At 50.7% G+C, this 27516-nt stretch overlaps 1 protein-coding gene across 2 annotated transcripts in view; it reads left to right on the top strand.

The window, feature by feature from the left end:
* The first annotated feature begins 2138 nt into the window (after positions 1-2138).
* ZBTB7C (zinc finger and BTB domain containing 7C) overlaps positions 2139-27516 on the top strand; it is a 161809-nt gene continuing 136431 nt past the window's right edge. For both annotated transcript variants that reach the window (XM_056325290.1, XM_056325291.1), the window contains exons 1-2: positions 2139-2251; positions 3269-3348. The gene's annotated coding sequence lies outside the window, so the exon portion shown is untranslated. The remainder of the gene's footprint in view (positions 2252-3268; positions 3349-27516) is intronic.

The raw sequence follows: 27516 nt of genomic DNA, 5'->3' as shown, positions 1-27516 counted from the left end.
CATAGCTCTATCACATGACAGCTCTCTGCGGTTCTTTGGTGGTGATCCCCAAATCCTGCCTCCGCATTCTGTTGGGAACACACGTTGCTCCATCAGCAGGGAAACGTCACAGCAGCTGTTCCTGCCCTTTCCTTTCTGCTTTAAACTTTCTCTTTAAGTTTAAAAATTAAAAATGCACTAGTAATGAAGGATTTCTATTGAAATTGAGAATTTTGACTAAGGCATTCAGAGTCTGTTCCCAGGCTGGATCAGCAGTTAGCAATGGTTAGACTTGCTGAATCAGAGTACAGCTGCGCCAGGGTCCTCCACCTGAAACAGATGGATTGCAGAACAACATACCCTAAGGAGTAGCTTGGAATGGTGTTTCATTGAAAATGTTTGATGCAAGTTTGCTGCATCCACAGAAATCTGGGAAAAGAGCAGGCAAATATGCTGGAAAAGTTCTAAATGCCCACGGGGAAGACACCTCCCCAAATAGCTGATATTGAGGGTGAAGACTCAATGACTTAAGAGTTTAAGCTGACAATGTTCTTTCATGACTCAGCATCGTGCTGACTGCTCTCAGGGATCCGGTGGGAAAGCACGGAAGTCTGAGGATGGGATAGACTGCCAAAAAAAAAAAAAAAAAGAAAAAAAAAAGTGATTTTGGCTAGGTCTGACTTAAAAAAAAAAAAAATAATTCCCAAATCCCCAAAACAGCCTGCCAAAGAAAACAAACATCAAAAAAATCCCTGCTGTCAGGACCTCAGTATTTTTTACTTTGGAATACCAGATTTGGGAAAAAGTTGATAAAATGTATAAAGGAGGCTTCTTGCTATCCTAATTTCGTGGAGTGAGCTGGATTTAGGTGCGTTCTTTGTCTGCTTTCTCGGCAAGTCCTATTTTATTGCCTCACAGCCCAACTCTTGAGAGGCTGAGGAGTGATACAGGATCATCCCCCAGTTTTGTCACACTGGCTTCAGCGATGTCAGTATAACCAAACACAGGGCAGGTGGCAACCTAAGCTTGTGTCCACATGGACATGGACGCCGATCCTTTCAGGAAGATATTTTTTTCCTCAGATGAAAAACTTTTTATCTTAGATTCCCTTTCCCAGCACACCCGAGAAGGCAGGCGGACAGGGGTAATTAGGAAGAGGATTAAGGGGGGATCCAGACCTGCTGGATCCCCGGGAGGGCCGGGGCAATGCTGTGACACTCCCCATGCCGCCATGTCCTTGCCTGTGGGTCCTGGGGGTCTTGGATGCTGGAGCAGCGCTGCCAGTTTGCGGTTTTTTTCTCTCTAATGGTTTATTTGGCTGGAATTATTTAATAGTTCAGGACACGACTGGGTTTTTTCCTCTTCAGTTTTTCTCTAGAGGCCATGGCATTTGCACACTCAGCCTTGCAAACCTCCTACAGCCACCCTCATGCCGGTGATCAGTGGCAGCGGGGTGAAGGTGGACACCAGCGAGTTCCCCCTTCCCAGCACCGTCTTCCCCAAACTCTGCCCGTTTGCCGTGCCAGCGCCTGATGCCAGCCCTCAGCCCAGCCCCTGGGCAGGCTCTCCCCCGCTCCCTCAGGCACAGCCTGCGGCGGGGCTGAGGGGATCGCGCCTCCACGTCCCGCCCGTGCCCCCCCGGCGACAGCCCCCGCTCGTGCTGGTGGCCGCCACCTCCCCTCAAACAGCGCCGAGGGCCGCGAAGGGAAGGCGGGCAGCGGTCCCCGCCGCCCCGGCCCTGAGGCGCAGGGGAGGGGGCTGCGCTCAGACCCCGGGGCGCCGCGGCCAACCCGCTCCCCTCAGGCGGCGGCAGGCCCCACCCCCCCTTTTACGATTGGCTGTTCCGCCCGCCCTTCCACCGTTGATTGGCTGCTCCGCCCGCCTGTCCGCCGCGGTTTGTTTGGTCGCGTGGACCTGTCAAGCCCGCCGCGGGGGGGAGCAGGGAGGGAAAGGCGCCCCCCCCCCGCGCCGGTCCCACGTGGCAGCGCCCGGCGCCCCGACGGGGCGGGCGGGACGGCGGGACCCCTCGTCCCTCCCCCCCCCCCCGCCCCTCCCCGGTGACCCCCCCCCCCCCCCCCCCGGCGGGGGTGGGACCGCCCCGGGCTGCGGCGGCGGGGGCGGCGGCGGAGGGGGGGCGAGCCGCGCTGAGGGGAGGGAGCGGGCTACCGACATCCGGGCCCTTCGCTCGCCGCCGCCGGGAGCCGCCGGGAGCCGCGGGTCAGCGCCGCCACCGCCGGACGGGGCGGGCGGGCAGGCGGCTGCCGGCACGCAGGTGGGTCCGTGTCCCTGTCGTGTGTGCGTGTGTCTGTGTGTGCCCCCCTCAGACGCCACCGCCCTGAGGGACGGCCACCTCCCCGAGGCACCGCCACCCCCCTGGGGTGCTGCCCGCCCTGAGGTGCCTGAGGTACCGCCGCCCCGTCCCGTCCCACCGGCGGCGCCGTCGCTCCCCCCGGGGCTCCCTCCCTTTTAATTTCGTTTTAGACGGTAAGTTCCTTATTTTATTGCATCTTCCCAAAGCGCCCCATTTCCTCCCACCGGCATTCCCGTGGCGCGGCGGGGGGACGGCGACACACACGGGGTCCCTGGTTGCCGCCTTCACGGACGGGGGGAGCGGAGGGGTGCACCGGCGAAACGTGCCCCCCATCCCCCCCCCCCCCCCCCCCCCCCCCCCCAGCTCCATTCCTCCCCGCCCTGCGTCGACCGTCCTGCGTGGGCAGGCGCCCCCCCCATCCCCCCATCCTCCCTTCCCCCCTCCCAGGGACCCGGCGAGGGCGCCCGGTTCTGCCGGCCGCATCCCGGAGAGGCAGCACCGCTCCCACCGCCGCTCCCAGGTCTACTGTCCCCACCCCCGTCCCTCTTTTTCTTCAATAATAATAATGATTATTTTTAAAATTTGTCGTTGATTAATTATTATTCTTCATTTTTATTGTTATTTTATTTATCGTGGCAAAACTTTTGCTGGAGTTCCTGCTGCCTGCGGTTGCTCACGCCGCAGCCGGCGCGCACGCAGACTGAGAGTATCAGCTTTTACTTCTAATTAAAGACAGGAGACAGGCTGTGGGGGGCGACCCCATCCCTTCTCCTCTGCACCTTCTACTGGGGGGGACAGGGACCAGGCGGCTCAGTTCCCCCCCGCGTTGGGGACTCCTCGATGGGTTTTTATTCCCGTTATTTCTCCGGCTTCTGCCTGAGCCCGCCTAAGGAGGCGGCTGTGGCTTGCGCAGGGGGTTTAAGGTGGCACCTCGGGCGAGGCGTTGTCACCGCTGATGCGTGTTACCGTGTCACTTAGGTTTGCCTGGCGCGATCCCCCTTCCCTGGATAACCCTGCATCCTGGCTCCCCGGCAGCAGCACCGAGCCTCGGAGATGCGGTACGTCTGCCAGCGCGTGGTCCTGCAGCGGGCAGGAGTGGGGCTGGCTGCCCTCTGAGCAGGCTGCCCGGGGGAGGGGGACCTGGGGGGCTGCCTGCATGCGAGGGACTAGTGAGCACCCCTGGGATGGGCTCAGTGTGGGGCGAGCATCCCTGGGGTGGGCTCAGTGCAGTGTGAGCATCCCTGGGACTGGCTCAGCGCGGGTGTGGGAAGTGTGGGGCGAGCATCCCTGGGACGGGTTCAGTGTGGGGTGAGCATCCCTGAGATGAGCTCAGTGTGGAGTGAGGATCCCTGAGACGGGCTCAGCCTGGGCGCAGAGAGCGTGGGGCGAGCTTCCCTGGGTTGAGCTCAGTGTGGGGCAAGCATCCATGGGGTATGTTCATCCCAGGTATGGGGAGCATGGGGTGACCATCCCTGGAATGGGCTCAGCCTGGGTGCAGGGAGCGTGGGATGAGCATCCCTGGGATGGGCTTAGTGTGGGGCAAGCATCCCTGGGATGGCACAACCTGGGTGCAGAGAGCGTGGGCTAAGCATCCCTGGGGACAGGCTCAGTCCTGGTTCAGGGAGTGTGGGGAAAGCATCCCAGCCAGCGTGGGTGCATTGCCCCCTCCCGCACCACTGGCAGCAGTCCTACCATCCCCAAATGTCCCCTGGCCACACATGCTGTGCAGCAGGAGGGGGAGCTCGCACTGCGCTGGCTAAAGAGGGTGGGGAGCTGTGCAGGACAGAGGTCACCAGCCTGTGTGGGCTCCTGGGAGCCCCCCTCTGCCGCGTGCAAGGGGAACCCCCTTCCTCTGAACCCCCCTTTCCGCCAGCCCTCGCCGCAGCTCTGGCTCTGAATTTCCTCCAAGCCCTCCTTCCCATATTGTGCTATTGATTGCTGAGCTGAACTTCCTCCTGAAATCATTAAAGCTTAAAAAATTGATGGCACAGTAGAGCCCTTTATTAGCCACATAACTTTTCTGGCTTTCTTCCTTTCTTCTTAATTTTTTTTTATTATTATTTTTTTTAATCAACACTAAAGGGCAGAGCCTGAGCTCAGATTTATGTTCTGTGTCCCTGTGAGAGCTGAGTAGCATGCCCTCCTCCACCCCAACTACCCATCAGCACAGCTGTGCTGGGCTATTTATTAGGAAAAATGGCAAAGAAGGAATCGATGTGTGCAGGTTTATTCTTTTCTTTTAATCTCAGCCTCCTCTCTTCGCAGCCTGCAGATAGGTCTATTTATTTCTGCTCTTATAAATAAAAATATTTGAACAGGGACTGTAATATTTTATTTCCTGTCGTGCTCATCCTTCGGTCTAACGGCAGCTGAGTTCTTGCTTGGTATTAACTTACCATTTTAGTAACAGTTGAGTTTTCCTAAAGGAAATCCCTCCGGGCCGGCCATTACTGTGTCATTGTGTAACACAGGAGAAAGATGGATTACCTGGATGGATCTCCACCAGTGTGACTTCTCCAAGTGACAGACTTCGGCTAATCCCCACTCCCCTTGCCATCGTTGGGATGGGTTTTATAGCTTCTAGGAAATATTTGCAGTATCTCCAGTGTGCGATTGTAAATACAGGTGCAGATTTGCCAGGTGGGACTGTTGGCAGCATGTGAAACCTCAGCTCCTGGAGTCAAGTCAGCCCCCTATGAGTTTTTCTTTAGCAGAGAATAAGAAGTTTTTACTTTTTCTGGTTATTCAGAGAGGTTTTGAGATGTGCTTTGAGTGTGTCTGGATAGAGAAGAAAGAAGGAAGGGAAAAAAGAATGTACATTTATGTGTGTGAGTGTGTATGGGCATAAAATAAATCACACAATTTCGAAGGCAATATAACATTTTGTTGAAGGATCCCTTAGTGATCCTGTGCCAGAGCAGGGACTGAAAGTCATGTAGAGGGGATGCTGCCTCGCTGCGTGGCCTTGGGCCAGTCATTTGTCTTTGCTGCAGTGTCAGTATCTCAGGAGTGTGGCTGCCTGCGCTACCCGTGTTTTCAGCTAGCCCTGTCTCAATGCTGCATGCTAGCCCCTTCAGCCTCACCATAATTTTCATGTGGCTCTTGCACCCTGTTATTTTTAGGGTGCTGTATCAGGGGTGAAACCCTTAGGTGTAAGGCATCCCCCCAAGAATGCTTCCTTCCTAGGACAGGAACAATAGTTGCATCCCTCTGCGCTCCTCATTTTTCAGAACATCAGCTTGGTTCTAGAGGGTAATGCTGACTGCCCTGCATGCCCCCTTTTTGTCATCGTTACAGAATATTTCATGCTGCTGCTGAAAATGATGAAGCTATAAAACAAGAATAGCTCTGAGGGGTTTATATTTGCAGATGACACCAAGCTGAGTGGTGTGGCTGGTGCCTGAGGGATGGGATGCCATCCAGAGGGACCTGGACAAGCTCGAGAAGTGGGCCTGTGTGAACCTCATGAGGTTCACCAAGGCCAAGTTCAAGGTTCTGCACCTTGGTCAGGGCAACCCCCAGTATCGGTGCAGGTGGATCTAGTCCAGCCCCCTGCCATGGGCAGGGACACCTTCAGCTGGATCAGGTTGCTCAGAGCCCGTCCAGCCTGGCCTTGGATGTTCCCAGGGATGGGCCATCGGGCACCTCTCTGGGCCACCTGTGCCAGTGCCTCACCACCCTCAGCGTAAATAATTTCTTCCCTCCATCTAGTCTGAATCTCCCCTCTTTGAGTTTAAAACCATCCCCCTTGTCCTGTCGCGACAGGCCCTGCTAAAAACTCTGTCCCCATCTTTCTCCTAAGCCCCCTCTAAGTGCTGGAAGGCTGCAGTAAGGTCTCCCCGGAGCCTTCTCCTCTCCAGGCTGGACAACCCCAGCTCTCCCAGCCTGTCCTCCCAGCAGGGGTGCCCCGGCCTCTGACCATCCCCGTGGCCTCCTCTGGCCCTGCTCCAGCAGGTCCCTGTCCTCCCTGTGCTGAGGACCCCAGAGCTGGATGCAGCACTGCAGGGGGGTCTCACCAGAGCAGTAGAGGGGCAATTATAAAAGGATCTGAGTTTGCCTAGACCGGGGCTTTGCAAGTACCAGAACTACGTGCCTGAAGGCATATTTAGGCAGCTAAATGTATGTGAAACCCTGCTCCTCCCTGGCTCACCCAGACAGAACATTCCTGATGTCCCAGCCGCTGTCCCACCGTGGCAGCATGGTCTCCTCGGCAGCAAGGACTCTCCGTTCTCTTCTCCTGCCACTCTCCAGCAGCTTATACAATTTTTTTGGCACTTTTCCCCAAAGTCATTATTCTGGGTAACGTGGTTTGTTTGTTTATGCTTTTTGGTTTTAATTATACTTTTTTTTTTATTATTTATTGTGTCTGAAAAGCTCCAGGGCTTCCTTTCCTCTCCCCACTCCCAGATGGTCGCCTAGAAAAAAAAAGGAAATATTAGAATAAAAAAGGAAATAGTTTGGTTTCTGTAATGAATGAAGTTTGGCTTTTCCAGAGAGGATGTGGTAGAGAAAAAGGGGGGGGGGGGGGGATGGGGGGTGGGGAAGCGGCAGGTGTGTTTGGAGGGAAGGGTGTGCCCTGCCGTGTATTTTAAGCTCTGCTGGGTCTGTGCCACTCGTTTTACAGCACTTTGGTGAAAAGGGATCCAGGTCTCGCTCTGCTTTTAATCTCACCATGACCAGCTCAAAGAAACAACCCTCCCCGTTCTACGGAATCTGTTTCACTTATTTAATTAGATCTTAGTTCTCCATTATCCTCCTTGGGAGGAGGTGCCTTGGCTTATTTATCTAAGCTGCTTGGTCTGAAAGGATTTACATTTGTTTTTGGAGGAGGAGGAAGGAGCAGGTGGGTGGGGAGTGTTGGGGCTTGCCAGGCTGCTGGTTTCCTCTGCAGTGGACCTCCAGGAACAAAGGGAGTTGCTACAAAATCAGGGCTTCGAAGGAAATCAAAGGGTGAGATGACACTGCCTCTTCCTGGTGGCAAGAAGAACCAGAAGCCAGCTCTGCCTCCGTTACCTATAGTGGTACAATTCCCAGGGAGTGGGACTAGGATCTTGGCAGACCTCCATGGCTTGGAGATCCAGCCCATCCTGGTGACAATTCGGCTGCTGTGGCTTGGGGCGGCAGCAGTTCACTGTCACCCATGGCCATGGTGATTGTCCACACTTGTGGTCATTCATGCAGTGGGGTGAACAGCTGGCACAGGTAGAGGAGGTACACTGCGCCTGGCCACAGATGTGGAGTTAGCCCACATCCCCATAGGTGCCAGTGGGCCACCTCAGCCTGCTTTTGGACAGCATGTTGGCTTTGTCAAGGGTGGTGCAGGTCTGCACCTTGCCAGACTAGAGCTGGGATACTGCAGATCCACCCACCGTTTCAGCATCACTCACCAGCAGCTTGCATGCTGCCTCGGGGCACTCTGTAGAGAAGAGAAGCAGTATGGACTGATAGCATCTCATCCTGCCGGTTCATAGAAACCAGTGCTGGAGCGTGCATTGGGTGTGCTTAGCGTTCCTGCAGGGAAGCAGGTCTCTGGGGTGGGTAGGGAGGCTGTCCCAGCTAAGACACCTTTATCTGGGACTGGCTTTGCAGAGGCGTGAGCTGATGGCCTTTAGTTGCCCTTGTCATGGTCCAGGTGTTTTGGTGGGACACACATCTCAATATGAAAGGTCTGACTGAGACTCCTTGTTCTGCCAGAGGTGGGACTTCTGTGGTCCTCTTCTGGTTAAACACTTAGATGGGTGCTCTGTGGGTCGGGGTTCTCTCTCTGTTTGTTTTGCTGGGGTTTTCCTTGGGATTTGGGGACATCATCTATTTTTACCTCCATTCCCCATCAACACCAACCACGATGCTTCCTGTTCTCCCATGCGGTCTGTAGAGCCAGTGCTGCCACTTGCTGCTGCTGTCAAGCTGCTTATTGATAGCACGGACTCAGTCATGGTTGGCACCTGAATGAATTACTGCAATACAAATAAATAAGAAAAAAAATAATAGTATTTGCAAGAGCAACGGTTGGAGATCTAACATTTATGCAGGGCCATTCATCAGAAATGACACCCAAATGTTCTGTAAACTCACATGCACATAAAACGCCGCTTCCAGGCTTCAAGGCAGCATCAGCTGTTTAATAACAAAACTACACGATGCTTCGGGACCTGAAATGGAGAATTACTGCCGCCACTTGGAGCTGCAGGGAAAATTTGAGTCCAGCAATAGGATGAACTTCACTGGAAACTGGACAGGACACTCCCTATGAATATGACATGGACATTTTATTTATGTCTTCCAGTGGGCAAAACCAGCAGCTCTACGGCTTATCTGACAGTTGTCACCTCTGCCAGCCAAGCACCCCCAAGGGGGACATGGGTCCTTTTGAGTTATGGGTGACTGATGCTCAAGAAAGTCCCGAGTAACCTTACAGGTTACTCATTTGCTCAGGAAAGTGGTGTCTCCAAGCCTGTTGTCACTACTTCTTGCAGAATTTGGGTCTAGCGTGTCTGGGATCTACCAGCCTGCAAGGTGGCCTTTGCTCCATGGGACCCCTTGGTCTCTGTTCCCGTGGAAAGAGCCTTTCCATGCTACCTTAACCTTCTCATTGCATCATGTTTAACTACACGCAGCAGAGGAGGAGGTTGGGAGGGAGGAGAAAAGTTTACTTCTTGCCCTCTTTTTTCAGTTTAATCCCAAAATAGTATTTTTATTTATTTATTGGCTCAGGCCTTCTCCTTTCTCCAGGTTTTGCTGAGCGTAAGACCTGAAGATTTGCATGCTTGATCAAATCTGATGAGAGTAACCAAATCAGCAAATGTATGGACCTGAAGCTAATTGGCAGGTGATGAACTCCATGACTGCAATGAAGATGAGCCTTTCTGTAGAGGATGTTGTACCTTGGCACAGGGACACCAGTAAAAGCCATTGGCAACTTTTAAATATAAATGCCTTTGGGGGCTTTATTTTTAGGTTGCCTTGCTCTGTGATGGGCACACGATCAAAGTAAAAGCAAAAAAGGGTGGCAGGAGCATGGTGACCTCAGCTAGGTCAACAATGAGCTTGAGGTTAAAGTCCAGAAGATTCACCAAAACTGCGTGGTCAAAACTGTGACCATTTGCAACTTGAGAATTAAGTTCTATAAGTTAATCATGGTGATGTGAGAGAAAACATTCGGGGTATTCATTGTCGCTTTTAAGCATCTTGATTGTCAATTAAACAGAGAAGAAGAGAAACATGACTGATGATAGTCACTGAAGTTGCTCAGCGGGGATTTGCAGGCAGCGTTGTTATTGCATTATCCGTCTGCCAGCAGTGCTCCTCTTGTCAGCCTTGCCTTTATAAATCGTCCTTTTTTCAGATGTTTGCACCTTGGAGTTTTTTTTTGAGGCTGGAATTTGGTATTGAGGACCGTGGTCTTCTCTTCAACCCAAAGGCACCAGACGTTGGTGCAGACTTGGTGTTGGCCGGTGCCCTGGATTGGTTAAATTAATCCCTGATATACAATTTTGGAGTCTTTTTTATTCCTTTCCAAGAAGACAGATACTTCTTGGTCAGCCTGTTGAGAAGCATAGAGATGCCATGTGAAGCTGCAAGCTGGAAACAAGCAGCAGGGTTTCTTTAACAATCGCTGTTTCAAATGATAAGGCTATAAATGAGCCCTTTGATAGCATTCAATTACTGAGCCGATGCATTAATTTACTGGGCTCAGGTTGTAAATTTAAAGTGACCCATTGTGGATAACTGGCTAGCTGAAAAGGGTCACATAGACATAGTCCAGCTGGCTGAACAAAAATGCACATCGCTCTCAGCCTATCTGAAGTAAAGCAAAATATACTGTCTTTGGCTGTTCTTGTTACACAATAACAGGAAGATTTTGGTGGGAAAAGAATGTTGCAGGTGGGAACAGAAAACTACAGAAGAGAAACTAGGGGCGGGCTTGGTATTTAGGCAACTAACCAATAATGAGCTTAACTTTTGTAATATGTATGAGCTAATTATAACAAGGCATAAAAGGTGACTGTAAGAGACAATAAACGAAGTCTGCTGATCACTCATATTGAGTGACTGTGTCTTCCCTCTGTTGCAACAACCCATAATAATGACGGGCTTCAAAAAATAAACATCAACTTGTAAATTAATTTAGTGTCAGTTTACAAGTAACTCATTTTATGATTCACCTTCAAAATATGAAAAAAGAGGGTGTTAACTTCTTTTTTTGGGCTGTTGATGTGACTGGAGTATCCCACTTCAGCAGCTTCATATGTACATGTGCGTACGTACTCCTGCAGCACCAACTGTGTTATTTTTTAATGCCTTTTTTTTATGTCTTTTATTATGGACTGAGCTCGCAACACTTCCTAGCATGAGTGATTTTATTCGCCTGGCTAGTCCATTGATTTCAGGACCATACCTTCTTTGGGACTGTGTGTGCAGGGTTATTCTAAGCCCCGTTATCTTTATCGGGCTTTGAATTGTAAAGAAATGCCTGGCCATCCTTGTAAAATACCTGTTTGTTCTTGTTTGCAGCATGCAATCCCAGCTTAGAGCAAGAGGTTGAAAAACTATCGTGTTAAAACACAGCATGTTTTAAACGTGCATCGTTCTAGGGAGAAGCAGGGGGTAGGAGGATGTCTTCACAGCAGTTGCTGATGTAGCTTTGGAGGTCACTTTATTTACACCAATAGTGAACTACAGACCTGAGACTTCTTTAGAGGAACATGTCGGAGCCTTTAGCAAAGCCCTGGGGCAAAGTGCCATCAGCCCTGGCTGTGGATATGCTTAGGGTGGTGGCATCTCAGAGTTGGTGATGCTGAGTGGCTCTTCACACGGTGATCTGTATCGGACCTGGACCACTTCCCCAGGATGCACTTTCTGCACAGCTGCAAAAAAAATATGCGATATTGGGACTGTTTGTCATGTGGCCAAGGTGAACAGCAGGATCACTTGGTTTTAGGGGGGGTAATAGAGGAAAAAGGCACTTTTGATTTTGAAACATGAGTAATTGGGGAAGATGCTGCTGTGCCAGGTGCTGAGCCTCCCTTCTTTGGGCATCTGCAGATGCACAAGCCATTGGGATTGCTTCTCTTCTGGGAAGTGTAGCTCAAAAGCAGGCAAAGGTGTTAAATAAGAAAATCACACCCCTCCCTCCCCCCCCCCCCCAAAAAAAAAAAAAAATCTGAGGAGGAAATTAAAGTCACCTACCAGTCTTGAGCAAGTTTCCTCTGTTTTGGCAGGAGTTATTGCAGTGTTGGAAGGGAAATCTGCTGTAACTTTCCATTGTTGCTGCCCGGGGGTGCTGGATAAAAGGGATGGAGATGTGGGGAGTGAGGGTGGGGGATCAGGGTGCTGGCAGCAGGACTTTTGGGAGATAACACTCCCCTTCACCCCACCCAACACATGGTGGCAATGCCTTCCTTGGTGTAATAAGTCAGGGTATCCTCACTTCATAGGTGGTCCTGCTGCATGAGCATCCCTCATGAGATGGTCCTTGGGGGCCTGATATTGGGTTCAGGGGTGGCCAGTAGGTGTGTGGGGGTTAACCCCGTATGGTGTCAAGCCTCTTTTCACCCACCTCGACTCAGTGCTGCTGCAATTTTGACCCTGGTCCCTATTATCACATGCCGGTGCCTCCTAGTTGCTTGACAGCCTCAGTGCTGTTAATGGGACTTGGTCATTCCCCAGTGCTCCTGTCCTCCTCCTCCTCCTCCTCCTTCTCACCAGCAGGAAAATGCTGCACAGCCAAGGGGGTCTGGCACAGCCACACTCCTCTGCTAGCCCCTGGGCTCCCCAAAATGGGCTTCACAGCTTGCTGGGCTACTCTCTCTGTCATGAACTCTGGACCTCTGCAGTCACTGGAGGTGAAGAAGCTCTGCGTAGAAGAGTGGCTTCTTGTCAATGGGGTCCCCAGCCCCAGGAGAAGACCTGGTGAAGGGTGAGGAGTAGTGTCAAGCCATCTCTCCTGCTCTCTGTTACCTCAGATCCATGCAGCCCACCTGGTCCCACAGGGATGCCTTCAAACCAGGCTTATTGGGAGGCTCTTCTTCGTTATTTCTTCAGCTGGACTCTGCCACGTTGCTTCTAGAGGTGAAAAAGGAGTCTGAAGAAACATGCTGCCTCCAAGTCGGTGGGGGTGGCTGTTCCTCTCCGATACCCTCTCAGTCCTTGGAGCACGTGTGCTGTGGATGAGTAGTAAAGGTATTCCCATTGTATCTTCTAACTGGATGTACCAAATCATAGAATCATAGAATCATTGGCTTGGAAAAGACCTTTAAGATCATAGAGTCCAATTGTTAACCCAAGACTGCCAAGTCCACCACTAAACCATGTCTGTAAGCACTGCATCTACACATTTTTAAACACCTCCAAGGATGTTGATTCCACCACCTCCTTGGACAGCCTGTTCCAATGCTTGACCACTTGACATGCTTGCGTAGGGACAATATAGGTTCTCTATCATCTTTTGTTCAGGATCAGGTGTCCTGAAAAATGTTCTTTAGCTCAGATGTCACATGTGGACTTACTGAAGATCTGCTTTTTGGGTGGGGGTGAGGTTAGGTCATCTCAGAGGTCCCTTATAGATAAAATCCTGTGCATTTCTTGAAAGCTGTCTGGTATCAGTGAGGGTTTTCAGCCTGTACTTCTGATGGAAGGATCTGGAGGGTGATCTTGAGGTGGAGAGTGGAACCTGGAGACAGCCCATCGGCTGGACTGCTTATCACACCAGGAGATCACTCCATGATGAGGCCTGAATTTAGAAACAGCATGCATGCAAGGAGGGAATCTAATTGGCCAAATGCATACTAATTCATAGTAATTACACATGCAAATTAGTAGCATAATTTTGCATTTGTTTTGTGCAGGCATTTATGCACAGCGTTTCCTGCAAAATGCTGGGATGGTTTCGTGCCAGCTGTGGTCCTGGATGGGGGCATGCTGGTGATCTCAGTGTCAGGAGAGGTTGAGGGTATGACATGCTCAGGCATGAGAACGAATCCATTTTTCCATGGGATTTCCAGAGCTATGTGCTTCCCTGCCCCTGGAAAACTGCTTCACCTTCAGCTCAGTTCTTTTGATGGCTGTAGGGGAGAGCAGACATGCAGGAGGGGCATCCCTGAAACTGCTCTAGGAGATGCTGCTTACTTTCTTTCTTCATATAAAATAAATGAATGAATGACCAAAGGGACTTTTTTTTTTTTTTTGTTCTTTAGAAGGCACTTAAGCTTTTTAATCTTTGCCGAGTGTGTCATGGGCTGGAATCTGCATAGACCTGTGCCTGCTTCATTCCTGCCTGCTTTGCCTGTCTGAAGAAGTCGCATTAGACGCAGTTTGCTGCCTGTGCTATCCAAAACTACCGTTATTGCTTCACACTCCGGAGCCTGATCTGGGATGTAAATCTCAAGTCTGTTTTGCCTTTCAGTTCATTGCATCCTGAAGCCTTTACAAGGACTGTCCTAATGATGTCAAAAAATGTTTCTTAATCTCTGTCTGCATCTGTCTACTTAATAGCTATGTGTATTGATGGTGGGCAATGAAGAGGTTTTGATGCTCATCTAGCATGCCCAGGTTGCCATGTAGGTTAGAGCATCCGGATTTCTGTCTGTAGGCAGTCCCTAATAAACACCAAGAACATTTTTAGCCACATCATGCCATCATATATTAAGTGTATGTTGTAGTTTGGTTTATGTTTTACATATATTACAGGCATACCTTGGGAATCCAGGTTGCTTGGTTCTGTTTAGAGCGTATCTATGGGGGCTTTGGGAGGAATGGGGAAGCAGTTAATTTGCATCTCCTTTAAAATTATCAAAAAATGGGGTGCTGTATGTAATACAGCTGTAGTTGTCGTTTTTTTAGGGTCATCTCTGTTGGAGCCTTGTATGCCTGGAAACTATAAAGTAAAAAGTAGTCCCAGTTTTCCATGGCTGCAAATCCCCCATGTTAATTTTCACATTGCAACAATTTGTACTTTAAAGGCACCATTTTAGTAAAGCTTAATGTTGCCTCTCCTGCATTTTAGACTTACATAGTTTTGCAAGAGATAATTGCCTGTTTGGGAGACAAAAAGCTAATTTTGCCTAGGGCTCTATTCTTTTTCTTAACAAAATTGATCCTCTTTGGGAAGCGTCTTGCAAGTAGTGAGTCTTTGGATGAGTCTGAAGGGGAACGAATAGGTGGATGATGTGCAGGTGTGGCTTGTAAAAAAAAACCCCAACCATAAACCATTTTGCTGCTGCACTGGATACCACTTCTGAACACCTTTTTCTTGCATGCTCTGCCTCATCTTAGGCTGCACCATGAGCTCCTGGGGATAGGGACATCTTTGTGGGTTTTGGCAACCACCGTGGTGGGTTCAGCATGGGATGTGCACCCCCAAAATATTTGCCATTGCACTTTTCTTTTGCTCTTAAGCTGTTATTGTTAAGATTAAGAGATGGTTTTATGTTGTTCCAAATATGCAAACGTTTAGACAGTGCAACCTGAAGCAGGCGGCTCCACGCAGCCTCTCAACGTTTCCCCAGGGCTCCCTGCATCGTGCTGGCCCTGGGGCTGGTGCTGCCTTGGGTGGCTGAGGTGGCTAGTGAGAGTCTGGTGACTCAGTTGCTGGGGGACACCTGGGTGGCTGAGATGACCTAAAGGGCTAAGTCTTCCCTCCTTGCTGTGCTGCATGCTCAGGGATGTCCTCTTCTGCTCCCCCATCTTGGGCACCTCTCCATCACATTGGGCTTGTGCTGGTGAGGCTCCTCCAAAGTCCATCACCAGCATGTTCCCCTCCACACCTTCCCGTGCACCCTCCCTCTCCCTCCCTGCAGCTAAAGCTCATCATCTAGCCACCTCCAGGTCAGATCCTTCAGCAGCTGAGCAAGAGGAGGCTCCACTGCAGACACGGCTGGTTGGCTAGCCAGCTGCACGTAGGTTATCAATAACAATTCATTAGGAATGTAAAGAGGCAGTGTATCTGCATGGAGCAGCTTTTCTTCATGGATGAGGGATGGATGCTGGTGGGAGGATTGCGTAAGTGGCTTTACTGCATGGTTGGGTTTGGGAAGGGGGCTGTGCTCGTGCCTCTGTATGCGGCTGTTTCCTAGAGGGACAGTGGTCAGGTTTTGCTTTTCTTTGGAGGTGGAGTTGCTCAAGATGAGTCTTCAGGAGGGCGAAAGGAAAAGGGAATCCTCTTCAATCCAGGCAGAACACGGCAGAGGCCTGTGGGAGAGGTTTGCAGCCCCTCTCGGTCAAGATCTGATCCATGTGGAAGTGGCAGGTCTTCAGTCTTTACTTGGGGCTCACTTTGTTGAGGCACACTTGGTAAGGTGACTTTGTGCAGGCTGGTGCAAGGTCACCTGACATCTGCACCGTTTCTCACCCTATTCTGCTTCTAGTTTTAGTTTGCAAAAGGGCTGTAGCTCACTGAGGCTCAGACCTGACAAAGGCACCAAAAGCAATCCCCAAGCTACATGCTTGCTCCCAGCCCCCCCTCAGCTTTGCTGGTGGAGATGGGGGCGCTGGTGGGGTTGCACATTAACCCTGCAAAAATGCATGCAATGGAAAAAAGCTAGGCCATTTCCATCACTCAACTCACTGCCTAGCTTTGCAAAGCCCACTGTCTTCCAGTTTATATTAAACTAAGGACGGGGGTGGAGAGCTGGTTTTATTTTTTATTATTTTGACATGAACGGTTAGAAATTCTTATTTTAAAGAGGAATGAAAAGGCAAACTTTGGGTTTTAGCAAGTGCTCAAAGAAGCCTGTGCAAGGGTGTCTTGCTCTCCTGCAGGCATCTTCCATGACTGGAGCAGGTCGCTCGGGCATAGCATGGCTGTGGTTGTCACGGCTCACGTGGAGGCAGCTGAATAAGCTGGAGTGCTGTTAACAGGGAGCTGCCGCTGTGTGAGGCAGCTGTGCACAGCTGTACACTGTCCCGGGTTGCTGGGTGGCTCTGAGAGATGGTGCTGGGTGCAGGGTGCAGGTGGGGATGGCATGTGGCCTGGTGGGATTCAGGAGATGCTGTGGTCTCCTCATCTGGAGATGAGGATATGCTGCCTTGGGAAGCTGCGATGAAAATGCCTTAAAGAGGAGCAAGCTCTGATATCTGAAAAAAGAAAAGTAGGACTTGGATGTATCTGCTGCAATTGATAATTTCAATTTTCTTGTTTACAGCCGGTTGTGGGGTGAGGGCTTTATGGCTGGTGCAGGCAGAGGAGCATTGGTGTCTGTAGAGGGAGAGCAGACCCGGAGCTGGGCTCAACACTGCTTTGGGCTGAAGGGATGCTGTGATGTTTGACAGCAGCTGAAGATGGACTTGGTGGCTTCTCATCCGTGCCCACTGCTTGGCAGGTGTGCTCATGGTCTGGTGCAAAGCCTAGGAAGCGATGATCAGTGCTGTCCTTTAGGTCTGGGCATCTCTGCTCTGCCCCAGAGGTCCCACACATGGGAAGATTGCTCTGGATGAGGGTGTCCCGTGTCTCCAGGCAAAACCGAGTGTCTGTGGCCGGCTTTGTGCCACCTGGCATCCTTTCTCTGCCATAAGCTTTGAGTACCTGGACTGGGGCTGGACCAAACTTTGGATGCGCTGGCAACTAAAGCAGGAGGCTTTTGAGTCCCAGTGTGATGATGGGTAGAGAGGCAGTGAGCCCTCCTCGGCTCTGTCAAAACCTTTTCACCCTGTTCAGGCTAATCCCCGCTGTCCCTGCCACTCGTTTGCTGGTACTGAGGGACATCAGTTGGGCTTGCCTTCCTGTCTGATACAGGTGCTTCTGCTGGCAATTTGGCTTCAGGTTATTTGGCTTTTTTGAAGTCCCAGTAGAGTGGATCTGTCCCATGATATTCATCCTTTCCTGACTCCCGCGCTCCCCAATCCATCTTCTTGCTGAGTCTTGCCTGAGCCCTCTTGAAGTGCGTGTGTGATGCAGGAGAACTTTTGTCTACGGACAGTTGTTTAGTTGGGGTTCCTCTAAGGTTTTGTTTTTAGTAAGATGTACCATCAATACTTATATAGACAGTAGAGACTGTGGGCTTCTTTCAGGGTGGTCTTACCTTAACTTATGAGAATATGACATTTGTGGCTTTCTTGTCTCATTATGCCTGAACAGGGGAGTGAAAGATGGCTCAGCTATGGAGATCGTTTTGGCTGAGGAATAAAGCGAGAGTTCTGGTCCTTTTGCAGGGGAGGATGCAATAGGTGAGATACTGAAACAACAAGACAGAGAGAGAGATTTGGAAAAAATGGGTGATACCATGATGTGGGGCTTGTAAGGGTGGCTGGGCATTTGGGAGACAGTTAATGAGCTGCAGGTGAAGGGTCTGACCTGGAGGTGGCTGGAGGATGAGCCTCAGCTGTGGGGAGGGAGGAGACAAGCCCATGGGGGCAGTGTGGAGACAATCAGCTCGGTGATGGACTTTGGGGAAGCCCCACAGCATGAGGCTGTTGTGATGGAGGGGTACCTAAGATGGGGCAGCAGGAGAGGACCTGCTGAAATGTGTGGTGCAGCAGAAGTAGGGCAGTGGAAAACACTGCATTTTCAAGCTTTTCTTTGGAATGATGAGGGCAGACAGTTTTTAAGGCTATTTTTTGAGTGAGCACAGCTGGGACTCTGCTGTCATTGCAGCCCTTTGGGAGACAGGACGTGGGGAGAGCCACCAGCGTGGGCACCATGGCTGGGGTGCTTGGTGGCACCTCATGCCAAGGGCAGTGCAGGCAGGGCTGGAGGACCTGCCTGCTCCTCCCTGCCCACAGTGTTTCGCTGGCAGCTTGCCATGAGGAGCAGCAGAGCAGGGTGTTCCAGCACCCTGGCTTTGCTGGCTGACCAAACCCCGCGCTGGGTGGCTTTGTGGCTGTGATTCCTCATTAAAAAGCAACAAGCAGGGAGAAACCTGGGAGCATAAATGTGTAAGCCTGGTGCTAAACTGAGCCAGATGCTGCTCAGGCTACGATGCCCCATGGTCCACAGGAGTGAGGATGTGGAAGTGGTTGCCTGTAGCCTGCGTGGGGGCGGCAGGGAGAGGAGGGAGTGGTGCAAGCCAGAATAATCCCTTTTTGTGTTTGTTTTTTTATTTTTATTTCTTATTTTTCATTTTTTTCTTCTGGAGCATTTTGGTTTCGCCCCTGGACAAAAGCAGGATAGTGCAGTGTGTCATTTCCTCCCCAGCAGCCATTCAGTGTGGCACCCGTGTGGGCTCTGCCACCCCCTCCCCTGCCCCAGGCACAGATTGCTCCTTGTTCCAGTTGTCTGTACCACCCAGGGTTTCCTTTCCAAGTTTTCTCACACCCTTTTATAGCTGTGCAGAAGAAAGCTTTAAAGCCACACAACTGAGGAACTGAGTAGGTAGGAGGGATAGCTTTAAAAACCAGGCGTGTTTCTCTGCCAGGCCGTGGTGATGGAGATGGGCTGGGTGAGCTCTGGTGATGCCCTGCGCGAAGATCAGGTTCAGCCCTTAAATAAGCTCCTGTCTCGTAGCCAAGAGGGCAGCTGGTCATGCATGCTGTATATCGATGAGTCTTTGAAAATGAGAGCAGCTGCATTTTTAGGTCCCAGTCCAGACACAGACTGCGAGGACTGGGTTCTGAGCGGGATGAATTGAAGCTGGCGAGCACTGTTGCCCTTGCTGGAGAGCTGGCTCGGTGCGGTGGCCCTGATGCTGATGGTCAAAGCATCCAATACAGCGGCGTCTCAGACATTTTGGGGATGAGGGAGAAGCCCAGATTTCCTGATCTGAGCAAAGAGTCAGCATTAGGCTGTCCTGCTTCCTATTTTTCTTGAGCTGATCAGCAGTTTCTTTCACTAAGGAATTATCCCCTGGGCAGGACCTTTTGCCCTCAACAGTTTGCTTAGGTGACAATCAAACAAATGACCTAGAAATAAGCGGCAATTCATTACAGCCCTCATTTAGCATGCAATAAAATGCACTGTATACCTTGTCTTTTGGTCAATAACGTGTATATTACACAGAGGAAGCATACAAGTCAATGTCTTTACATCAAATGAAGGCTTCTTGCAGACTCCTTTTTGCTGGAGTCTCTTGGCCTGGATGACAGATCACTGTTCAAATGATGGGGAGTGATATTGTTAAACAGTAATTGGTTACTGAATTATTTAGCTGCACAATCCCTGTAGCAGCAACACCACCAGCAAACACTTAACTCGCAATTGTCTCAGCTGGGAAACAAATACAGGGCACTGCAAACTCAATGGAGCCCAGAGGCAGAATAATTCTGTAGAGACTGTGCTTTAAGAAAAAGGTTTATAGTTATTTTGTTGATGACAGTCTCATGCAGTGGAAATTGTATGCTAATCACTTATCGGCTGCTGCCTTTTCATTTGTAAGCTGAATTGTGCTGCTTTTGTAAGGAAAAGGTAGTGTTAATCTGTTGCAGGTTCCCCAAATTAAAGGCCAGCATCTCCCTGTGCCTTCTGAATTCAGCAGTGTTTGCTGCAGGTGCGGTTGAGTTGTAACTCATGGGCTCCTGACCTGGGTTCCTGTAGGAGACAGGCTAATTCACAACACAGCCTGACTTGGCAGGCAGAAAACCCAACCCAAAGCAAGCATTACGTCCCGCAAAGCCTTGTTGCAGCGGCTTGCAGCTGCTTGAAGATCACCAGCTCTTTCCACACATGGTTCAAGACCAGGTGTTGCAGTGGAGGTGCTTTTTTTGCACTAACCTAGAGCAGAACCTAACCAACCATGATTCTCTCCCCAGTTTTCAGCTTGGCCATTGCTGAAAGTCCTCTGCCTTTGAGGTGCACCTAGAAAAATGACCAGCAGATACTGCACCAGTGCACAACTCGCTCTTGGTTTTATTTCCCCGCAGGTTGCAGGCGGTGGGGCCAGGCAGGAGGCTTTGCATGCTGATACCTTTTAGTACCAACTCCACTGCAAATGCAGCCCTTCATTTAAAGCAGTTCCAGTTCCTCCCCTGCCAGGCAGTTTCTTCTGTCCCTTTGGTGTCTGTGTGTGTAGGAGTATCTAAGAACTGCCTGGTGACCCTTCAGGGTTTGCTTTGAATTGGCCTGTGGTCTGGCAGCTTAAATACATTTCTCCCATGTCGGTGCTAGCTGTGTTCTCAGTGTGGTGCTCAGGAAGGATGGCATGACCCTGATTCAGTGTGTAAGATGCTCTTTTAAAATTGATCTTTGGGCTTTTAATTAATTTGCTCCCGTGGGCAGAGGGCAAGTTGAGGGGGGTGGGGAAAGGAGGTGCCAGCTGTTTGCAGGGGCTTGTTTCACAAGCTGCTAGTCCCAGCAGTGCCCAGTGTTTGCTGTGGGATAGGCTGTTCCCTCACTGCTTCATTATTTGAGATCGTTTAGCACTGAGGAATTGGGAGATTCCCCTCATTTAGGGCCTTAGGCTGCGGTACGTGTCATGGCACACCCTGGAGCAGCAGTGGGTCTCCATGAGCATCCCCAGGGACCAGCAGATGAAGCTTTCCCATCTGGCCATGTAGGCATGACCACTGGTAGGTGCTCTGTTGACTTTTCCAATCTTAGTTTGATCATTGCTATTAATTAATTAGAGAGTCATATGATGGTTCAGGTTGGAAGGGGTTTTAAGGGTTGTCTAGTTCCAACGTGCCTGCCCCGGGCAGGGCCACCTCCCCCCAGCCCAGGTGGGTCCCAGCCCCAGCCTGGCCGTGGGCACTGCCGGGGACGGGGCACCCACAGCTGCCCCGGGCAGCCTCTGCTGGCGCCTCACCACCCTCACGGGGAAGAAGTTGGTGACTTGCCCTGGTGCCTGGCAGACCCAGCACTGGAGCAGGGCTCTGTTTTGCTACATTTCTACTGTCTTACTCCCATCCAGTCCCATGGCAGCAGGTTTGATGCTTACTGGTCCAGCCCAGCTTTGCTTTTCCTTGCCTTCATGTAATCCTGTTGACGCTGTGTAACCAACAGCAGGATCCTGTGCTTCAAGCCTTCCCATAGATGTGTCTGGGGAAGACAAATCTTTCTAATAGAAGCCGGGCCTGTGACAGCTGTGACTTTCAAGCCTTGGTCTGTCTTCGTACTAAACCAGAAGATCTGCAAGACTTGTAACTTCCTGAGCAAGTGATATGTAAATCCAAATAGTTATAATTAACTTCAAAACACAAAACAGTCTGTCAAGCAAAAAAAAAGATCCTTCCTAAGCTTGGGATGAAACTGAGTGGCTTTTGATGTCACATTATCTGTGCCTTAAAAAAATCCAACTATTCCATAAATTCTGGATTGTAATAGGTAACTGATAACGAAGTTCTCACTTTCATAGGAACAGTTTCCAGGTTCTGTCACTGGGGTGAGCTGCTTGAGGCCTGTGTGTTTGGAAACAGGGTTATTGTTGTGTACATCAGCGTGCGGTCACTTAATTAAATACAATCAAGGCTTTGTGGGTCTCTGAAGACAGCAGCGTTGAGCAATGGCCGTGACAGACGGGACAGCAGGGCTGCTGCTGCTGCAGGGGATGGAGATGGAGCCTTTTGCACAGTCCCTATAGCTATATGTGATCTGTCTTGTAGCTGCTAGGGGCAGGCATGGGATGGATGGGGAACAGGGGAAGACCGTAAGTAGCTTTTGCTCTTGTCCATCTTCCATATGGATTTTTTGGGGTGCTGCATGGACCCCATGCATACAACCCAAGCTTGAATGACTTGGCCGTTGCTTTCCAAGCACCGTGCAGCAGCTCTGGCTTTGCTGTCCCACTGTCTCTTTCCTTCATGGAAACACTGGGTGAGGAGTTTCTTCCGAAACAAACCCTGCGTTGGCAAGGTGGTCCTGTCTCAGTTTCATGCAACCTTGCCTTCAGCATGGGGCTGGAGCTTGCATCCCAGGAAAATAATATGTATCCAGGAGGCCAAGACAAACACTGCCTGCCTGCTTTTTTTATGACCTTGTGTTGTTCTTCCCAGTCATCAGCACTATTCCCTTAATAAAGGACATTTTGATATCCATAGGGGACTTCCTTATTTCTCATGGTTGAAGCCAAGGTGGCTGGCAAAGGGAAGACTGGAAGGGACTGGGGTCTCCTGCTTTCTGCAACCCTTTTCACAGCAACATTTTGATTTAGATCATTCCAGTTCAGAACTGGGGATGGTGAGCAGGTTTTAAACTGAAAGAGGGGAGACTTGGGTTAGATCTTAGGAAGAAATTGTTCCCCGTGAGGGCGGCGAGGCACCGGCAGAGGCTGCCCAGAGCAGCTGTGGGTGCCCCATCCCCGGCAGTGCCCACGGCCAGGCTGGGGCTGGGACCCACCTGGGCTGGGGGGAGGTGCAGGGGGTGGGACTGGGTGGGCTTTAAGGACCCTTCTAACTCTAACCATTCAATGATCCTATGGAAAGGGCTGTTAGATTTTAGTGGGAAATGTAGGCGGTGCATTTTGAGGAGAGCTGAAGTGTTCCAACTAATAGCCATCTCCCCTGGGACTAACCCAGCGGCTGGTCTTATTCTGGTGACTTCAAGCGCAGATGGTGGCCCCACCTCCCCCAGAGCCCTCTGAATACCCTACCAGGAACATTGGGTAGGTGCAAGTAATTCAGCCCAATGCTTGGGACAGCAGCATCAACACTTGACTTGAATCCCCAGCTCCTGACATCAGATGCTGGTGTGGGTTGTCTGCTTTGGTCAGTGGAGTGAAGGGGAGAGGAGGTTGTGCTTCTGCCTTCATGGTTTGAAGGGGAAGCCTAGAATCTTGTCCGCCATGCAGACTTAAAGGCAAAGAAATAATTTGTTTAAGCCATGGGAATTTTTTTTTGGAAACTGCCAGAGGGGTTTTGAACCTCCAGGGCTTGCAGTTCCAAGTGCGACAATTAAAAGTTTGGGGTATTTAGTGAACTCTGCATAGCTGTTTTTCCTCTTTCATAGTTCCATCATACCTTCTAATTAATTCCCTTTAATTGCTTTTAATTTCCTTTCCTCCTTATTTCTCCCTCCGTATAACTAGTGCTGTCATCCTTTTAGTTTGCCTTTCATGTTGGAGAGTCTCTATTTGATTTTGTTTCACCCACGTTGTGTCTTGCAGCTATTTCATTCCTGGAAAGCTCTGGCTACAGAGATAAAATCTAAGTGGATTCAGAGAACCTAAAAGGATCGCATGCTTCATGGCTTGTTCTTTAGTAATATAGGAGGTAAACAGAATGTAATAAAAGATCCATCCTCCTTGGAAAACAGCCATTTTCCATCACCTGTATTTTTGTGGTACCGTCATTCCATGGATGCTCTTAGTCACCGGTGACAAGATAAAGAGCCTCCTGGTATCTAGTGCTGGCGGGTGTCTGAGGCTGGAGCGGGCTTTTAGGATGACACACTGTCTCACTGTATTTTGATTTACTCACTTCCACCATCCTATCCAGCAGCACCCCCAAATTCCTGCTGCTGGGACAGTTGGCATGAGAGCTGGCACCTTCCTGGCAGCTGTGATCCCTGCCTGGACAGAGGGGACACAGGAAGGGTGGCAGGGTGCTGGTTTTGACCAGGTGAGGATCTAGCCTGTTATTGAAATTTTGACATTTGTCTCTGACAGCTCTCAGTTTTTATGTGCGCTAAAGGGCATGGTGCGTTTTGATTGAGGTACTTCCCAGCCCAGTCAAAAATAAAAAATCAAGCAAAACTGCTGACAAACACTCAGAAGAGTCCTAGAGACATGGATCCATCCAGATGGATGGCTATCAGCAGAGCTCTGTGGAGCTTGGCCAATATACACCATCTGAAGAGCTGGCTGAGGGATGAGAATCATATATTTAAGTTTTCTACACCATCGCCCTTCTCGAGTGAAATTGCAATTGCTTTATCTGATCTAACCCCTTTTACTCCTGCTCCTCCATTCATAACGGTATTTAAACACTGTCTACCCTTATGTTTTCCATGGTCCAAAGCTACCAGGCCTTCAAAACCTTCTTGGCAGTTTTCCTCCCAGCTGCTGAAGGATTTATGTTTCCAGTGCTGTCATTTAATTGCCTCCAAGAACTGCAGGAGCAAGCAATGCTCTGAGTACAGAGCTACATTTCTGCTAGGCTGTGTTAGTGCCCAGCATCAGCCTGTCTAGCAAAGCTGTTGGCTGGACATCTACCCAACGGAGCTAAGCGAAGTGGTGGGGGCTTCCCCTCTTCTTTGGAGAAAAAAATGATCAGCAGCATCTCATTCCATCTGGAATTGGCCCTGTTGCCTACTTAACATTGTAATGCTGGTAAAGCCCTGGAACAGTTAAAGCTGGGATCTTGAGCAGTGTCCTTGAGAGTCAGCTGGGGACTTTGGTTTTGAGGAAGGTCTTGGTGGAGAGCAGGAGGTAGCCATGGAGCAGCAAGGACTGCCCCGGCTGCTGTGAGTTGGAGACATGCACCCATGGTAGGGTTGGGTTGTGGGACAGTGTTTCAGAGGCTGGTGGAGCAACTTCTCTGGGCTAACCCAGATGCTGGAAGGAAAGGAACAGCTGAGTTTGGATGCATACCATGATTGTGGAGTAAGCAGTGGAAGGAACGTGGTGCTGGGACTTCAAGGTGCCAGGAAGAGCAGTGCTAGGGGCAAATGCATCTTTTTGCCACCATAAAGACTAATTCATGCTACCTTGGAAGTTTAGTATGGATTATTATTCTACTAACAGTCTGAATAGTAGTAGTAGCTTGTGCTTGCAGGGACACCAACCAGTCCTCCCTGAGTGAGTAGTCTGTTCTGGTGAGTGCCCGTCATGGCAAGAAGGTGGAGCAGAGCGGGTGGAAGATGTTCGGGGTCGCTCCGTGAGCTGTAGACTCTGTTTGGAGATCCTAGCAGCCTGAAGTCCCCTTACAGGGTGGTACAGGGCTGTTAAGAAGGTGAACTGTCTGTCTTTGATGGGGAGAAGTATTACAGCACACACTGCCCTGTCCAGGTGGGACCAAGCTGTGGCCGGGAGTTAGTGGCAGCCAGGTTAGCCCTGGGGCTGTCCCTGCTGTCTAGGAGCACAGGGCTGAAGTGGCTCCGGGCCAGACAGTCACCCAGATGTAGTGTTTTGCAACAAGCTGATCTGAGTGCTCTGTGCCTTTGCATTTGTGGGTGAATCATCCAGCAAGAGCGAGTGAGCAATCTCCAGAGGCACTGAGATGGCAGTGGTGCAGGTTGCTGGCAGCCCCGGGCTGGGTGGCAGTTGTGGGGGGGCTCCTTGTACCTGTCCCGTCTGGGCACGTCCTCATAGCCGAAGCTGGGGCTGAGGGAGGGTGGCAGGCTGCAGACTTGGCCCCTCGTCCTGAGAGCAGCATCTTCTTCTTGGGACTTTGGCGAATCATGGAATCACAGAACGGTTTGGGTGGGACGGGACCTTCAAAGTCCCTCCAGCCCAGCCCCCTGCCATGGGCAGGGACACCTTCAGCTGGATCAGGTTGCTCAGAGCCCGTCCAGCCTGGCCTTGGATGTTCCCAGGGATGGGCCATCGGGCACCTCTCTGGGCCGCCTGTGCCAGTGTCTCACCACCCCCAGCGTAAAACATTTCTTCCGTCTAGTCTGAATCCCTCCTCGCTGAGTTTAAAACCATGCCCCTTGTCCTACCACGACAGGCTTTTCTAAAAGTTGTCCCCATCTTGCTTCTGAGCCCCCTCTAAGTGCTGGAAGGCTGCAGTAAGGTCTCCCCGGAGCCTTCTCCTCTCCGGGCTGGACAACCCCAGCTCTCCCAGCCTGTCCTCCCAGCAGGGGTGCCCTGGCCTCTGACCATCCCCGTGGCCTCCTCTGGCCCCGCTCCAGCAGGTCCAAGCAGCAGGACTTGGATATTCTTCTGCAGGGTGTGGTGAGGATATGCACATCTCCTCTTTGGCATATCTCTTCCCCCCAAAAAAAAGGCACCACAAGAAATTTTTGGGGAGCCAGCCTTGAACTACCACCCACCCAAGAGCTTGGCAGACCCTCCATCACCCCTGAGTGAGACAGGGCGCTTTATTTTCTCGGTAGGAACCAGGTCAGCTTCTCAGCTGAGCGTCCCTGGGTGCTGCGCTCCCGACTCTTCCTGCTCCCATCTCAATAACTGTAAAGATCGGGGTTGCCAAGGTCTTCCCGTTGCTATAGTGAGATTAGACAGGGCAGAGCCTGCGTTCCCTCTGCCGAGGCGAGAAAGCACTCCCATCCCTTCCCTGGGCTTCACCGGCGAGATTTTTGGTTTTTTTTCCCCCAACAGCAGCTACTAATTGCACCTGAAAGACACACCACGTATTTCACCGAAATTAATAATTCATAGCCTTTAAAAAAATAATTAAAAAAATTAATTATCGAGGCATTTTCTCTTGGAATCAACTTAAGAGACTCTCCAGCTAGAACGAGTTTGCAGCGCTAACTGAAGTTAAAATATTTATATTCGTAAACACGTTGCTCGAGCCATACTCTTCCTCACAGGCTAATTAGCAAGAGTCACGTTAGTCCAATCAGGAGGTGCCTGGGAGACACAAATTTGCCTTTTGCTTCTGGGCGTGGTGAGGAGATGATTTATTAAATGAATCTGAGAGCTGCGAGTCTGGCCAGACCTTTGAGTCAAACCGCTGTAGGAAAAAAAAACCACCAGCCGGAGCGTTTGCAGCAGAAGATGGGGTGCAGTCTTTTCGATACGGTCGATTATTTGCTGATGTGGAGGTGTCCTCCCCAAAAACTCCCGAGGACGTGAAGCAACTGACCCAGCGGCTGTCGTATTGCAGGAGGTAGTTTTTGTTTTTGTTTTCTTAGTTTTTATGTTAATTTTCTTGGTTCGCCGGGGGACTTGGTTTGGTTTACTTACGAATTCAGGTGAGATTTCCCCCAATATAGGAGCACAGGGCTAGGGGGATGGCACCTTGTACCTCCCCTCCACCTCCTTTTTTGGATTTAAAATGTTACTTTTGGGGCCGTAAAGTTTAACCCTCTGTAGCCCAGTACAAACGTGCCCTGGGAAGGGATCTGTGCCAGCTGCTGTGCCTGTGTGTGGGACGGAGGGTTTAGTTTGTGGGTGTTTCTTGAACTTGAGGCTGTATTTTGTGCATGTTGGGTGCTGCTCCCCCAGGATGTGGAGTGGGGTGAAGAACACGGGTCTTCTGGACGCGTTGCTGTGGGGTGCGCTCTCCAAAGCTCATGTGTTTGCTGGAGAGCTGGAGATCTTTGTATCTGTACACCTCTCTGATCTTGAGACTGGTGAGGAACATGCAAGGGAAGAATCTGGTGGTGGCCCCATAGCCTAGCAAAAGGTTCTTGGCTAGTGGCAGCCTGGTGAGGATTACTCAAGCTGAGGGCCTGTCGCTGGGTTTTTCTCTCTGAAATCCCCTTCTCTTCCTTGGGGCCCCATCAATCATTTATGCAA

Source organism: Falco biarmicus, chromosome Z (assembly GCF_023638135.1).
Source record: "Falco biarmicus isolate bFalBia1 chromosome Z, bFalBia1.pri, whole genome shotgun sequence".
NCBI lineage: Eukaryota > Metazoa > Chordata > Aves > Falconiformes > Falconidae > Falco > Falco biarmicus.
Note: the sequence above shows the minus strand (reverse complement) of the source record. Positions and strands in the feature narration are given on the sequence as shown.